Source organism: Nothobranchius furzeri, chromosome 11 (assembly GCF_043380555.1).
Source record: "Nothobranchius furzeri strain GRZ-AD chromosome 11, NfurGRZ-RIMD1, whole genome shotgun sequence".
Taxonomy (NCBI): Eukaryota; Metazoa; Chordata; class Actinopteri; order Cyprinodontiformes; family Nothobranchiidae; genus Nothobranchius; species Nothobranchius furzeri.
The window spans coordinates 55223606-55240568 of record NC_091751.1 but is presented as its reverse complement, the minus strand read 5'-3'; the positions used below and the strand labels follow the sequence as shown (position 1 = coordinate 55240568).

The window sequence follows — 16963 nt, the reverse complement described above, 5'->3', positions numbered from 1 at the left end:
TTACGAAATTTGGTACACTAATGTGGTGTCTCAGGACCTACAAAAAAGTCTCTTGGAGTCAAGTTCAAAGTCGCACAGGAAGTCGGCCATTTTGGATCAAGTACGCGATTTAGTGGTTTTCGCACACGTTGTTTGGAGAGTGATGCTCCGTCGCCCTTTTCACCAATCTCCTTCAAACTTCTGCTATATACCCTTAAGACATAGGGGAAAAAATTCAACCGTCGGATTTTTCAAAAGTTGAAAGGTGTGGGCGTGGCTAAGCCTCAAACTTTGACCTGTCGCCACGCTACTCTTTTTTTCACAGCTCCCTACTGGACTCCTTTTACCCAATCACCAGGATTCTGTGGCAAACAGCAGTAGACAAGTTGAGGTTACTTGGTCTCCAGTACTGGCAGGTTTTGAAAAAAGGCGGGGCTTTGGGACCATGGCGAAAATCGCCATCACGCCATGGAAATACGTTTGTCTCTCATTTCTTCAGTTATCGTGATATTGCTACGAAACTTCTGGTGAGTGATCCTAGTCTGAGCTCCAAGAGAAATAGACAGCTGAATTTTGTGGGCGTGGCCTATGTTTTGAAATAGCGCCCCCTAGGACCATTTAAACTATTAGCCCCAAGCCATGCTTTGACTGAGGATTACGAAATTTGGTACACTAATGTGGTGTCTCAGGACCTACAAAAAAGTCTCTTGGAGTCAAGTTCAAAGTCGCACAGGAAGTCGGCCATTTTGGATCAAGTACGCGATTTAGTGGTTTTCGCACACGTTGTTTGGAGAGTGATGCTCCGTCGCCCTTTTCACCAATCTCCTTCAAACTTCTGCTATATACCCTTAAGACATAGGGGAAAAAATTTAACCGTCGGATTTTTCAAAAGTTGAAAGGTGTGGGCGTGGCTAAGCCTCAAACTTTGACCTGTCGCCACGCTACTCTTTTTTTCACAGCTCCCTACTGGACTCCTTTTACCCAATCACCAGGATTCTGTGGCAAACAGCAGTAGACAAGTTGAGGTTACTTGGTCTCCAGTACTGGCAGGTTTTGAAAAAAGGCGGGGCTTTGGGACCATGGCGAAAATCGCCATCACGCCATGGAAATACGTTTGTCTCATTTCTTCAGTTATCGTGATATTGCTACGAAACTTCTGGTGAGTGATCCTAGTCTGAGCTCCAAGAGAAATAGACAGCTGAAGTTTGTGGGCGTGGCCTATATTCTTAAATAGCGCCCCCTAGAGCCATTAAAACTTTCAGCCCCAAGCCATGCTTTGACTGAGGATTACGAAATTTGGTACACTAATGTGGGGTCTCAGGACCTACAAAAAAGTCTCTTGGAGCCAAGCGTAAAGTCGCACAGGAAGTCGGCCATTTTGGTGCAAGTACGTGATTTAGTGGTTTTCGCACACATTGTTTGGAGAGTGATGCTCCGTCGCCCTTTTCACCAATCACCTTCAAACTTCTGCAATACACTCTTAAGACATAGGGGAAAAAATTCAACCGTCGGATTTTTCAAAAGTTGAAAGGTGTGGGCGTGGCTAAGCCTCAAACGTTGACCTTTCGCCATTACTTTACTTGACTTAATAACTCCCATGTGCATGATCAGATCTTTTTCGAACTTTGTCTGTGTGATCATTGACCATATCTGTAAACAATGACAATGTGGACAGCTGACATCACCTAAGCCCCGCCCCCTGACTACAGGAATTTATTTTTTATGCTGAAATGCCCATATTTGTCCCCTCTAATTTAGTCAACATGACCCTAAGGTCATGCACTGTCTTCATGATGCTGTAATGACCATTCAGATCTGATAGCTTTCCAGAAAGGGAGGGGCTTTGATGCCATGGCGAATTCTGGCGTAACGCCGTAATCTTAATATTCAATTTAATGGTGAGCTCAGAGGGGATGCTGAGTCAGGGTGAGGTGCAGACTAGGAGGCCATTCGCGGTTTCTGGTGTCGGGGTGGTTGACGTTTCTGTTCTGTCAGACGTGCACTGGTGCGACGGCAGACCGGAGCGGCGCGGAGCTGCGAGGGCCGAACGACGCTGCTTGCAGCTTTAATTATTTTTTGTTATTCCGTGCCCCCTTTGAACAGCTTTTTGGGGACCTTAACATACCCCAAAACTCACAATATTTTGCACACTTGTCAGGCCTGGTGAAAATTTTGATATTTTAAAGGTCCCAAAAAAATCGCAAAGAAAATGGCTGAACAGCGCCCCCTACAAAGTGAAAAAAACCCCTCTCCATAAAGCTTAGTTTATCGTACAGTTATGAAATTTGGTACACTTGTAGTACTCAACAGTCCGCACAGAAAAGTCTCTTGCAACCATGGTCAATATCAAACAGGAAGTCGGCCATTTTGGGTTGAAATGGCGATTTTTTGCCGTTTTTGCCGTTTTTAGGGTCCGTTTCTGATTGGATTGCTCGATCATTTTTCGCACGATCGTCTCAAAAATTGTGTAAAATTGCTCAGAAGGGATGGGCGAACAAAATGAGATAAGGATTCTGAGTTTTCGTATATGTTGAAGGGGCGGAGCCAGGCCTCGAAGTTTGACTACTCGCCAAAAATATTTAAATTGCTATAACTTCATAACTGAATGGAATAGAGTTACCAAACTTTCTGTGGTCATTCGTCATCCACCCACAAAGTAAATTGAAAGGTCGGATGATGACATCACACAAGCCCCGCCCCCTCAGGACCAAAAAGATCAAGTTTTACTGTGAAAGGTCCCAAATTGCCCCATTTCACTTAATCACCACAAATTTGTAGCTGGTAACTCAAGACAAGTGGGGGTTGCTTGGCGTCACTTTATGGGAGTTTTCGGCAGAGGGCGGGGCTGTGGTGGCGCGGCGAATTCAGGCGTACCGCCTTGGCCTTACGTTTGCCTCCCATTTCGTCATTTCCAAAGATATCGTCACGAAACTTCTTGTGAGTGATCCTAGTCCGGCCCCCCAAAAGATCTGATGTGAACATCTGGTGGGCGTGGCCTATTTTCTGAAATAGCGCCCCCTAGGACCATTAAAACTATTAGCCCCAAGCCATGCTTTGACTGAGGATTACGAAATTTGGTACACTAATGTGGTGTCTCAGGACCTACAAAAAAGTCTCTTGGAGTCAAGTTCAAAGTCGCACAGGAAGTCGGCCATTTTGGATCAAGTACGCGATTTAGTGGTTTTCGCACACGTTGTTTGGAGAGTGATGCTCCGTCGCCCTTTTCACCAATCTCCTTCAAACTTCTGCTATATACCCTTAAGACATAGGGGAAAAAATTCAACCGTCGGATTTTTCAAAAGTTGAAAGGTGTGGGCGTGGCTAAGCCTCAAACTTTGACCTGTCGCCACGCTACTCTTTTTTTCACAGCTCCCTACTGGACTCCTTTTACCCAATCACCAGGATTCTGTGGCAAACAGCAGTAGACAAGTTGAGGTTACTTGGTCTCCAGTACTGGCAGGTTTTGAAAAAAGGCGGGGCTTTGGGACCATGGCGAAAATCGCCATCACGCCATGGAAATACGTTTGTCTCTCATTTCTTCAGTTATCGTGATATTGCTACGAAACTTCTGGTGAGTGATCCTAGTCTGAGCTCCAAGAGAAATAGACAGCTGAATTTTGTGGGCGTGGCCTATGTTTTGAAATAGCGCCCCCTAGGACCATTTAAACTATTAGCCCCAAGCCATGCTTTGACTGAGGATTACGAAATTTGGTACACTAATGTGGTGTCTCAGGACCTACAAAAAAGTCTCTTGGAGTCAAGTTCAAAGTCGCACAGGAAGTCGGCCATTTTGGATCAAGTACGCGATTTAGTGGTTTTCGCACACGTTGTTTGGAGAGTGATGCTCCGTCGCCCTTTTCACCAATCTCCTTCAAACTTCTGCTATATACCCTTAAGACATAGGGGAAAAATTTAACCGTCGGATTTTTCAAAAGTTGAAAGGTGTGGGCGTGGCTAAGCCTCAAACTTTGACCTGTCGCCACGCTACTCTTTTTTTCACAGCTCCCTACTGGACTCCTTTTACCCAATCACCAGGATTCTGTGGCAAACAGCAGTAGACAAGTTGAGGTTACTTGGTCTCCAGTACTGGCAGGTTTTGAAAAAAGGCGGGGCTTTGGGACCATGGCGAAAATCGCCATCACGCCATGGAAATACGTTTGTCTCATTTCTTCAGTTATCGTGATATTGCTACGAAACTTCTGGTGAGTGATCCTAGTCTGAGCTCCAAGAGAAATAGACAGCTGAAGTTTGTGGGCGTGGCCTATATTCTTAAATAGCGCCCCCTAGAGCCATTAAAACTTTCAGCCCCAAGCCATGCTTTGACTGAGGATTACGAAATTTGGTACACTAATGTGGGGTCTCAGGACCTACAAAAAAGTCTCTTGGAGCCAAGCGTAAAGTCGCACAGGAAGTCGGCCATTTTGGTGCAAGTACGTGATTTAGTGGTTTTCGCACACATTGTTTGGAGAGTGATGCTCCGTCGCCCTTTTCACCAATCACCTTCAAACTTCTGCAATACACTCTTAAGACATAGGGGAAAAAATTCAACCGTCGGATTTTTCAAAAGTTGAAAGGTGTGGGCGTGGCTAAGCCTCAAACGTTGACCTTTCGCCATTACTTTACTTGACTTAATAACTCCCATGTGCATGATCAGATCTTTTTCGAACTTTGTCTGTGTGATCATTGACCATATCTGTAAACAATGACAATGTGGACAGCTGACATCACCTAAGCCCCGCCCCCTGACTACAGGAATTTATTTTTTATGCTGAAATGCCCATATTTGTCCCCTCTAATTTAGTCAACATGACCCTAAGGTCATGCACTGTCTTCATGATGCTGTAATGACCATTCAGATCTGATAGCTTTCCAGAAAGGGAGGGGCTTTGATGCCATGGCGAATTCTGGCGTAACGCCGTAATCTTAATATTCAATTTAATGGTGAGCTCAGAGGGGATGCTGAGTCAGGGTGAGGTGCAGACTAGGAGGCCATTCGCGGTTTCTGGTGTCGGGGTGGTTGACGTTTCTGTTCTGTCAGACGTGCACTGGTGCGACGGCAGACCGGAGCGGCGCGGAGCTGCGAGGGCCGAACGACGCTGCTTGCAGCTTTAATTTTATTTATTTTTTTTTTCTTTTTTTTTCTTCCGCGTCTTTGGATGGCCTTTAGGGGGTCTTAGCATATCCAAAAAGTCACCAAATTCTGGCCCAATATAGAAAGTGCGTGAAATTTACGTATTTCACTGGCAACGTGAAAGTTGGTAAAAAAATGTTTCAACAGCGCCCCCTGGAAAATTAAAAATACCCCTCCGCTTTGACCTTTTTTCATAGTAGAGTGATGAAATTTGGTACACTTGTAGAACTCAACAATACGCACAGAAAAGCCTCTTGCACCCATGGTCAATATCAAACAGGAAGTCGGCCATTTTGGACTAAAGTGGCCATTTTGACCCCGTTTTGGCCATTTCTAGGGTCTATATTTGGTTTAACAGTTTGGTCATTTTTCGCACGATCGTCTCAAAAATAGTGTGCGATCGAACAGAAGCGATGGACGATTAAAATGAGACAATAAAATTGACTTTTCGTAAATACTGAAGGGGCGGGACCAGGCCTCAAAGTTCGAGCACTCGCCAAAAAAATTCAAATTGCTATAGATTCATAAATGAAAGAATTACAGTTAAAGAAATGTTCTAAGGACAATCGTCGTCGACCTCCGAAGACAAATGAATGGTCGATTGATGATGTCACATAAGCCCCGCCCCCTCAGGACTTAAAAGGTCAAGATTTACTGGGAAATTTTCCAAAATTCGCCCTTTCCAATAACCACCCCAAATTTGTAGCGGGTAACTGAAGACAAGTTGGGGTTGCTTGGCGTCACTTTATGGGAGTTTTCTCCAGAAGGCGGGGCTGTGGCGGCGCGGCGAAGTCAGGCGTACCGCTTAGGCCTTACGTTTGCCTCCCATTTCGTCATTTCTAGAGATATCGCCACAAAACCTCTTGGGAGTGATCCTAGTTCAGCCCCCCACAAAATGTGATGTGAACATCCGGTGGGCGTGGCCTATTTTCTGAAATAGCGCCCCCTAGGACCATTAAAACTGTCAGCCCCAAGTCATGCTTTGACTGAGGATTATGAAATTTGGCACACTAATGTGGTGTCTCAGGACCTACAAAAAAGTCTCTTGGAGCCAAGTGCAAAGTCGCACAGGAAGTCGGCCATTTTGGTCCAAGTACTCGATTTAGTGGTTTTCGCACACGTTGTTTGGAGAGTGATGCTCCATCGCCCTTTTCACCAATCGCCTTCAAACTTCTGCTATAGACTCTTAAGACATAAAGGAAAAAATTCAACCGTCGGATTTTAAATAAGTATAAAGGTGTGGGCGTGGCTAAGCCTCAAACTTTGACCTGTCACCACGCCACTCTTTTTTTCACAGCTACCTATTGGACTCCTTTTACCCAATCGCCAGCAATCTCTGGCGAATAGCAGCTGACAAGTTGAGGTCACTTAGTCTCCAGTACTGGCAGGTTTTGAAAAAAGGCGGGGCTTTGGGAGCATGGCAAAATTCACCATCACGCCATGGCAATACGTTTGCCTCTCATTTCTTCAATTATCGTGCCATCACCACAAAATGTCTGGTGAGTGATCCTAGTCTGACCCCCAATAGATTTGGACAGCTGTAGTTTGTGGGCGTGGCCTATTTTCTGAAATGGCGCCCTCTAGGACCATTAAAACTGTCAGCCCCTAGCCATGCTTTGACTGAGGAGTACGAAATCTGGTACACTAATGTGGTGTCTCCGGTCCTACAAAAAAGTCTCTTGGAGCCAAGTGCAAAGTCGCACAGGAAGTCGGCCATTTTGGTCCAAGTAGTCGATTTAGTGGTTTTCGCACACGTTGTTTGGAGAGTGTTACACCATTGCCCTTTTCACCAATCACCTTCAAACTTCTGCTATAGACTCTTAAGACAAAGGGGAAAAAATTCAACCTACGGATTTTAAATAAGTATAAAGGTGTGGGCGTGGCTAAGCCTCAAACTTTGACCTGTCGCCACGCCACTCTTTTTTTCACAGCTCCCTATTGGACTCCTTTTAACCAATCACCAGCAATCACTGGCAAATAGCAGCAGACAAGTTGAGGTCACTTGGTCTATAGTACTGGCAGCTTTCGAATAAAGGCGGGGCTTTGGGAGCATGGCGAAATTCGCCATCACGCCATGGAAATACGTTTGTCTCTCATTTCTTCAATCATTGTGACATCGCCACACAATTTCTGATGAGTGATCCTACTCTGACCCCTAATAGAATTGGACAGCTGAAGTTTGTGGGCGTGGCCTATTTTCTGAAATAGCGCCCCCTAGGACCATTAAAACTGTCAGCCCCAAGCCGTGCTTTGACTGAGGATCACGAAATTTGGCACACTAATGTAGTGTCTCAGGACCTACAAAAAAGTCTCTTGGAGCCAAGCGCAATGTCGCACAGGAGGTCGGCCATTTTGGTCCAAGTACTCGATTTAGTGGTTTTCGCACACGTTATTAGGAGAATGATGTCTCGTCGCCCTTTCCACCGATCACCTTCAAACTCTTGCTATATACTCTTAAGACATAGAGGAAAAGATTCAACCGTCGGATTTTAAATAAGTATAAAGGTGTGGGCGTGGCTAAGCCTCAAACTTTGACCAGTCGCCATTACGTTACTTGACTCAATAACTCCCTTGTGCATGATCAGATCAATTTCAAACTTTGTCCGTGTGATCACTGACCACATCTGAAGACAGTGACAATGTGGACAGCTGGCATCACCTAAGCCCCGCCCCCTGACTACAGGAAGTCTTCTGTTTTATGGTGAAATGCCCATATTTGTCCCCTCTAATTTAGTCAACATGACACTAAGGTCATGCACTGTCTTCATGATGTTCTAATGACTATTCAGATCTGATAGCTTTTCAGAAAGGGAGGAGCTTTGATGCCATGGCGATTTCTGGCGTGACGCTGTGACCTTACGTTTGACTGTAACTTCCACAAACAGCCTCCGATTTGCCAGAGACTGAACATCACATCACCAGTGTGGTAAAGATAGAGTATCTCCTAGTGGTGAGACGTGTAATGCTGGGCTCAGAGGGGATGCTGAATCAGGGTGAGGTGTGGACGAGGAGGCCGTTCACGGTTTCTGGTGTCGGGGTGGTTGACTTTCTGTTCTGCCAGACGTGCCCTGGTGCCCCCGGCTGCCGTCCAGGATGGACAAGCGCGGAGCTGGGTTTGGAGAGCGTCGGGGATGGAGCGGAGGGGGTGCGGAAGGAGGGCGAGCAGCTTCGCTGCGAGGGCCGAACGACGCTGCTTGCAGCTTTAATTAGGCCCGAGCAGTGAAGCTGCGAAGGCCTATTGTATCTGCTCCGTTTATTAGGCCCGAGCAGCGAAGCGCTGCGAAGGCCTATTGTATCTGCTCCGTTTATTAGGCCCGAGCAGTGAAGCTGCGAAGGCCTATTGTATCTGCTCCGTTTATTATTACGCTTTCTTTCTTTCTTTTTTCTTCCGCGTCTTTGACTGGCCTTTAGGGGGTCTTAGCATATCCAAAAAGTCACCAAATTCTGGCCCAATATTGAAAGTGCGTGAAATTTACGTATTTCACTGGCAATGTGAAAGTTCATAAAAGAATGGCTGAACAGCGCCCCCTAGAAAGTGAAAAATACCCCTCTCCATAAACCTTAGTTTATCGTACAGTTATGAAATTTGGTACACTTGTAGAACTCAACAATACGCACAGAAAAGCCTCTTGCATCCATGGTCAATATCAAACAGGAAGTCGGCCATTTTGGACTAAAGTGGCCATTTTGACCCTGTTTCGGCCATTTCTTGGGTCTATATTTGGTTGAACAGTTGGGTCATTTTTCGCACGATCGTCTCAAAAATAGTGTGCGATCGAACAGAAGCGACGGACGATTAAAATGAGACAATAAAATTGACTTTTCGTAAATACTGAAGGGGCGGGACCAGGCCTCAAAGTTCGAGCACTCGCCAAAAAAATTCAAATTGCTATAATTTCATAAATGAAAGAATTACAGTTAAAGTAACTTTCTATGGACAATCATCATCGCCCCCCGAAGACAAATGAATGGTCAATTGATGATGTCACATAAGCCCCGCCCCTTCAGGACTTAAAAGGTCAAGTTTTACTGGGAAATTTTCCAAAATTTGCCCTTTCAAATAATCATCCCAAATTTGTATCAGGTAACTGAAGACAAGTTGGGGTTGCTTGGCGTCACTTTATGGGAGTTTTCTGCAGAAGGCGGGGCTGTGGCGGCGCGGCGAACTCAGGCGTACCACTTAGGCCTTACGTTTGCCTCCCATTTCGTCATTTCTAGAGATATCGCCACAAAACTTCTTGTGAGTGATGCTAGTCCGGCCCCCCAAAAAATCTGATGTGACATTCCGGTGGGCGTGGTCTATTTGCTGAAATAGCGCCCCCTAGGACCATTAAAACTGACAGCCCCAAGCCATGCTTTGACTGAGGATTACGAAATGTGGTACACTAATGTGGTGTCTCAGGACCTACAAAAAAGTCTCTTGGAGCCAAGTGCAAAGTCGCACAGGAAGTCGGCCATTTTGGTCCAAGTGCGTGATTTAGTGGTTTTCGCACACGTTGTTTGGAGAGTGATGCTCCGTCGCCCTTTTCACCAATCGCCTTCACACTTCTGCTATATACTCTTAAGACATAGATGAAAAAATTCAACCGTCGGATTTTAAATAAGTATAAAGGTGTGGGCGTGGCTAAGCCTCAAACTCTGACTTGTCGCCACGCCACTCTTTTTTTCACAGCTCCCTATTGGACTCCTTTTATCCAATCACCACCAAACAGTGGCAAATAGCAGCAGACAAGTTGAGGTCACTAGGTCTATAGTACTGGCAGGTTTCGAATAAAGGCGGGGCTTTGGGAGCATGGCGAAATTCGCCATCACGCCATGGAAATACGTTTGTCTCTCATTTCTTCAATCATTGTGACATTGCCACACAATTTCTGATGAGTGATCCTACTCTGACCCCTAATATAATTGGACAGCTGAAGTTTGTGGGCGTGGCCTATTTTCCAAAACAGTGCCCCCTAGGACCATTAAAACAGTCAGCCCCAAGCCATGCTTTGACTGAGGATCACAAAATTTGGCACACTAATGTAGTGTCTCAGGACCTACAAAAAAGTCTCTTGGAGCCAAGCGCAATGTCGCACAGGAGGTCGGCCATTTTGGTGCAATTACTCAATTTAGTGGTTTTCGCACACGTTATAAGGAGAATGATATCTCCTCGCCTTTTCCACCGATCACCTTCAAACTCCTGCTATATACTCTTAAGACATAGAGGAAAAAATTCAACCGTCGGATTTTAAATAAGTATAAAGGTATGGGCGTGGCTAAGCCTCAAACTTTGACCAGTCGCCATTACTTTATTTGACTTAATAACTCCCATGTGCATGATCAGATCAATTTCATACTTTGTCTGTGTGATCACTGACCACATCTGAAGACAGTGACAATGTGGACAGCTGACATCACCTAAGCCCCGCCCCCTGACTAAAGGAAGTCTATTGTTTTATGGTGAACTGCCCATATTTGTCCCCTCTAATTTAGTCAAGATGACACTAAGGTCATGCACTGTCTTCATGATGTTGTAATGACCATTCAGATCTGATAGCTTTTCAGAAAGTGAGGGGCTTTGATGCCATGGCGATTTCTGGCGTGACGCTGTGACCTTACGTTTGACTGTAACTTCCACAAACATCCTCCGATTTGCCCGAGACTGAACATCACATCACCAGTGTGGTAAAGATAGAGTATCTCCTAGGGGTGAGACATGTAATGGTGGGCTCAGAAGGGATGCTGAGTCAGGGTGAGGTGTGGACGAGGAGGCCTTTCACGGTTTCCGGTGTTGGGGTGGCTGACTTTCTGTTCCGACAGGCATGCCCTGATGCCCTCGGCTGCCGGCCAGGATGGAGAAGCGCGGAGCCGGGTTTGGAGAGCGTCGGGGATGGAGCGGAGGGGGTGCTGAAGGAGGGTGAGCAGCTTCGCTGCGAGGGCCGAACGACGCTGCTTGCAGCTTTAATTATTATTACGCTTTCTTTTTTCTTCCGCGTCTTTGGGTGGCCTTTAGGGGGTCTTAGCATATCCAAAAAGTCACCAAATTCTGGCCCAATATAGAAAGTGCGTGAAATTTACGTATTTCACTGGCGATGTGAAAGTTGATAAAAAAGTGGCTCGACAGCGCCCCCTAAAGAGTGAAAAATACCCCTCTCCATAAAGCTTAGTTTATCGTACAGTTATGAAATTTGGTATACTGGTACTACTCAACAGTCCGCACAAAAAAGCCTCTTGCAACCATGGTCAATATAAAACAGGAAGTCGGCCATTTTGGGTTGAAATGGCGATTTTTAGCCGTTTTGGCCATTTCTAGGGTCTATATTTGGTTGAACAGTTTCGTCATTTTTCGTACCATAGTCTCAAAAATAGTGTGCCATCGAACAGAAGCGATGGACGCTTCAAATGAGAAAATAAAATTGACTTTTCGTAAATACTGAAGGGGCGGGGCCAGGCCTCAAAGTTCGAGCACTCGCCAAAAAAATTCAAATTGCTATAATTTCACAAATGAAAGAATTACAGTTAAAGTAACTTTCTATGGATAATCGTCATCGCCCCCCGAAGACAAATGAATGGTCGCTGGATGATGTCACACAAGCCCCGCCCCCTCAGGACTTAAAACGTCAAGTTTTACTGGGAAATTTTCCAAAATTCGCCCTGTCGAATAATCAGCCCGAATTTGTAGCAGGTAACTGAAGAGAAGTTGGCGTTGCTTGACGTCACTTTATGGGTGTTTTCTGCAGAAGGCGGGGCTGTGGCGACGCGGCGAAGTCAGGCGTACCGCCGTGACCATACATGTGCCTCCCATGTCGTCATTTCTATAGATACAGTCACGAAACGTCTTGTGAGTGATCCTAGTCCGGCCCCCCAAAAGATCTCATGTGAACATCAAATGGGCGTGGCCTATTTTCTGAAATAGCGCCCCCTAGGTCCATTAAAACTGTCAGCCCCAAGCCATGCTTTGACTGAGGAGTACGAAATTTGGTACACTAATGTGGGGTCTCAGGACCTACAAAAAAGTCTCTTTGAGCCAAGTGCAAAGTCGCACAGGAAGTCGGCCATTTTGGTCCAATTACTCGATTTAGTGGTTTTCACACACGTTATTAGGAGAATGATGTCTCGTCGTCCTTTCCACCTATCACCTTCAAACTCCTGCTATATAATCTTAAGACATAGAGGAAAAAATTCAACCGTCGGATTTTATACAAGTATAAAGGTGTGGGCGTGGCTAAGCCTCAAACTTTGACCTTTCGCCATTACATTACTTGACTTAACAACTCCCATGTGCATGATCAGATCTATATCAAACTCCGTCTGTGTGATCATTGACCACATCTCAAGACAATGACAATGTGGACAGCTGACATCACCTATGCCCCGCCCCCTGACTACAGGAAGTCTATTTTTTAATGGTGAAATGCCCATATTTGTCCCCTCTACTTTAGTCAACATGACACTAAGGTCATGCACTGTCTTCATGATGTTGTAATGACCATTCAGATCTGATAGCTTTTCAGAAAGGGAAGGGCTTTGATGCCACGGCGAATTCTGGCGTGACGCCGTGACCTTACGTTTGACTGTAACTTCCACTAACAACCTCCGATCTGCCCGAGACTGAACATGGCAATCAACAATCATGCCCTTTATTCAACGAGGCACACACCGTTGGTGAAAGTTGTGTAATGTCACCACAGCGCCCCCTACACACCATTAAAACTGTAATAACTCCTACAGACGAGGTCGTAACTGCACCAAACTTGCTATGTGTACTCACACAATGGCACCCACCACAGTCCTGTGGTAAGTTGTTGATATTGCTTTAGCTCCGCCCCCTGACAGATATTAGGCCCTTAATAACACATGCATGATGCAATTCACACCAAACTGCACACAAATGACTGTCATCAACCTACAAACTTCTTCATGGAATAATTCTTAAATTTGGGACAGCGCCCCCTAGATACAAAAAACCTTTGTAACTTCTGCAAAAAAGTTCCAAACTACATCAAACATTGTGGGAGTCATCACACATCTGCAATCAACACATGTATGTGATCACTTGTTCAATTCACTTTAACTCCACCCACTTACAGCTTTTTGTCTCTAGATGACCCATGCAACGTTTGATTGATTCCAAATTAACAGAAAACCATCTTTGATGACCAAAGATGACCTCTATGGCATTTACTTGTAAATGGTCACAACGCCCCCTAGATGGGTTCAAACTTTATTAACTTCTAAAGTCAAAGTCAGAATGGCATTATACTTGGCTTGTGACATCACGTGACTGCACCAAACACATTGATGTGGTTGTTGATTCAAATCCCTGTAGCTCCGCCCCTTTCAGCTCACTGGCTTTAGATAACACACACAACGTCCGTTTGATGCCAAAATAACAGAAAACTGTCCTTGTCAACCAAAGCTGACCTCAATGGGATTTTTCTGTAATTGATCACAGCGCCCCCTAGATAACTTTAACTTTCGAAAACTTTAATAAATATGGGCAAAAAAGCACTAAAGTTGGTCTGTGTCATCACACCAACAGTGTGCTAAAGATAAAGTATGCCCTAGTGGTGAGACATGTAATATAATGGTAGGCTCGGAGGGGATGCTGATTCAGGGTGAGGTGTGGATGAGGTGACTGTTAGCTTTTCTTGGTGTCAGGGTGGTGGACGTTTCAGTCCGTGGACGTGCCCTGGTGCCCCGTGCTGCCGGCCAGGACGGAGCGGCGGGGAGTTGGGTTTGGAGAGCATCGGGGATGGAGCGGAGGGGGTGCGGAAGGAGGGTGAGCATCTTCGCTGCGAGGGCCGAACGACGCTGCTTGCAGCTTTAATTATTTTTTTTTTTTCTTTCTTTCTTTCTTTTTTTTTCTTCCGCGTCTTTGGATGGCCTTTAGGGGGTCTTAGCATATCCAAAAAGTCACCAAATTCTGGCCCAATATAGAAAGTGCGTGAAATTTACGTATTTCACTGGCAACGTGAAAGTTGGTAAAAAAATGTTTCAACAGCGCCCCCTGGAAAATTAAAAATACCCCTCCGCTTTGACCTTTTTTCATAGTAGAGTGATGAAATTTGGTACACTTGTAGAACTCAACAATACGCACAGAAAAGCCTCTTGCACCCATGGTCAATATCAAACAGGAAGTCGGCCATTTTGGACTAAAGTGGCCATTTTGACCCCGTTTTGGCCATTTCTAGGGTCTATATTTGGTTTAACAGTTTGGTCATTTTTCGCACGATCGTCTCAAAAATAGTGTGCGATCGAACAGAAGCGATGGACGATTAAAATGAGACAATAAAATTGACTTTTCGTAAATACTGAAGGGGCGGGACCAGGCCTCAAAGTTCGAGCACTCGCCAAAAAAATTCAAATTGCTATAGATTCATAAATGAAAGAATTACAGTTAAAGAAATGTTCTAAGGACAATCGTCGTCGTCCTCCGAAGACAAATGAATGGTCGATTGATGATGTCACATAAGCCCCGCCCCCTCAGGACTTAAAAGGTCAAGATTTACTGGGAAATTTTCCAAAATTCGCCCTTTCCAATAATCATCCCAAATTTGTAGCGGGTAACTGAAGACAAGTTGGGGTTGCTTGGCGTCACTTTATGGGAGTTTTCTCCAGAAGGCGGGGCTGTGGCGGCGCGGCGAAGTCAGGCGTACCGCTTAGGCCTTACGTTTGCCTCCCATTTCGTCATTTCTAGAGATATCGCCACAAAACCTCTTGGGAGTGATCCTAGTTCAGCCCCCCACAAAATGTGATGTGAACATCCGGTGGGCGTGGCCTATTTTCTGAAATAGCGCCCCCTAGGACCATTAAAACTGTCAGCCCCAAGTCATGCTTTGACTGAGGATTATGAAATTTGGCACACTAATGTGGTGTCTCAGGACCTACAAAAAAGTCTCTTGGAGCCAAGTGCAAAGTCGCACAGGAAGTCGGCCATTTTGGTCCAAGTACTCGATTTAGTGGTTTTCGCACACGTTGTTTGGAGAGTGATGCTCCATCGCCCTTTTCACCAATCGCCTTCAAACTTCTGCTATAGACTCTTAAGACATAAAGGAAAAAATTCAACCGTCGGATTTTAAATAAGTATAAAGGTGTGGGCGTGGCTAAGCCTCAAACTTTGACCTGTCACCACGCCACTCTTTTTTTCACAGCTACCTATTGGACTCCTTTTACCCAATCGCCAGCAATCTCTGGCGAATAGCAGCTGACAAGTTGAGGTCACTTAGTCTCCAGTACTGGCAGGTTTTGAAAAAAGGCGGGGCTTTGGGAGCATGGCAAAATTCACCATCACGCCATGGCAATACGTTTGCCTCTCATTTCTTCAATTATCGTGCCATCACCACAAAATGTCTGGTGAGTGATCCTAGTCTGACCCCCAATAGATTTGGACAGCTGTAGTTTGTGGGCGTGGCCTATTTTCTGAAATGGCGCCCTCTAGGACCATTAAAACTGTCAGCCCCTAGCCATGCTTTGACTGAGGAGTACGAAATCTGGTACACTAATGTGGTGTCTCCGGTCCTACAAAAAAGTCTCTTGGAGCCAAGTGCAAAGTCGCACAGGAAGTCGGCCATTTTGGTCCAAGTAGTCGATTTAGTGGTTTTCGCACACGTTGTTTGGAGAGTGTTACACCATTGCCCTTTTCACCAATCACCTTCAAACTTCTGCTATAGACTCTTAAGACAAAGGGGAAAAAATTCAACCTACGGATTTTAAATAAGTATAAAGGTGTGGGCGTGGCTAAGCCTCAAACTTTGACCTGTCGCCACGCCACTCTTTTTTTCACAGCTCCCTATTGGACTCCTTTTAACCAATCACCAGCAATCACTGGCAAATAGCAGCAGACAAGTTGAGGTCACTTGGTCTATAGTACTGGCAGGTTTCGAATAAAGGCGGGGCTTTGGGAGCATGGCGAAATTCGCCATCACGCCATGGAAATACGTTTGTCTCTCATTTCTTCAATCATTGTGACATCGCCACACAATTTCTGATGAGTGATCCTACTCTGACCCCTAATAGAATTGGACAGCTGAAGTTTGTGGGCGTGGCCTATTTTCTGAAATAGCGCCCCCTAGGACCATTAAAACTGTCAGCCCCAAGCCGTGCTTTGACTGAGGATCACGAAATTTGGCACACTAATGTAGTGTCTCAGGACCTACAAAAAAGTCTCTTGGAGCCAAGCGCAATGTCGCACAGGAGGTCGGCCATTTTGGTCCAAGTACTCGATTTAGTGGTTTTCGCACACGTTATTAGGAGAATGATGTCTCGTCGCCCTTTCCACCGATCACCTTCAAACTCTTGCTATATACTCTTAAGACCTTAAGACATAGAGGAAAAGATTCAACCGTCGGATTTTAAATAAGTATAAAGGTGTGGGCGTGGCTAAGCCTCAAACTTTGACCAGTCGCCATTACGTTACTTGACTCAATAACTCCCTTGTGCATGATCAGATCAATTTCAAACTTTGTCCGTGTGATCACTGACCACATCTGAAGACAGTGACAATGTGGACAGCTGACATCACCTAAGCCCCGCCCCCTGACTACAGGAAGTCTTCTGTTTTATGGTGAAATGCCCATATTTGTCCCCTCTAATTTAGTCAACATGACACTAAGGTCATGCACTGTCTTCATGATGTTGTAATGACTATTCAGATCTGATAGCTTTTCAGAAAGGGAGGAGCTTTGATGCCATGGCGATTTATGGCGTGACGCTGTGACCTTACGTTTGACTGTAACTTCCACAAACAGCCTCCGATTTGCCAGGGACTGAACATCACATCACCAGTGTGGTAAAGATAGAGTATCTCCTAGTGGTGAGACGTGTAATGCTGGGCTCAGAGGGGATGCTGACTCAGGGTGAGGTGTGGAC

The 16963-nt window shown here is 45.5% G+C and overlaps 1 protein-coding gene across 3 annotated transcripts in view; it reads right to left on the bottom strand.

Moving 5' to 3' along the window:
- Positions 1 to 16963, bottom strand: part of LOC107384019 (ephrin type-B receptor 1-B) — a 331212-nt gene that overhangs the window by 107275 nt on the left and 206974 nt on the right. The window lies entirely within an intron of this gene.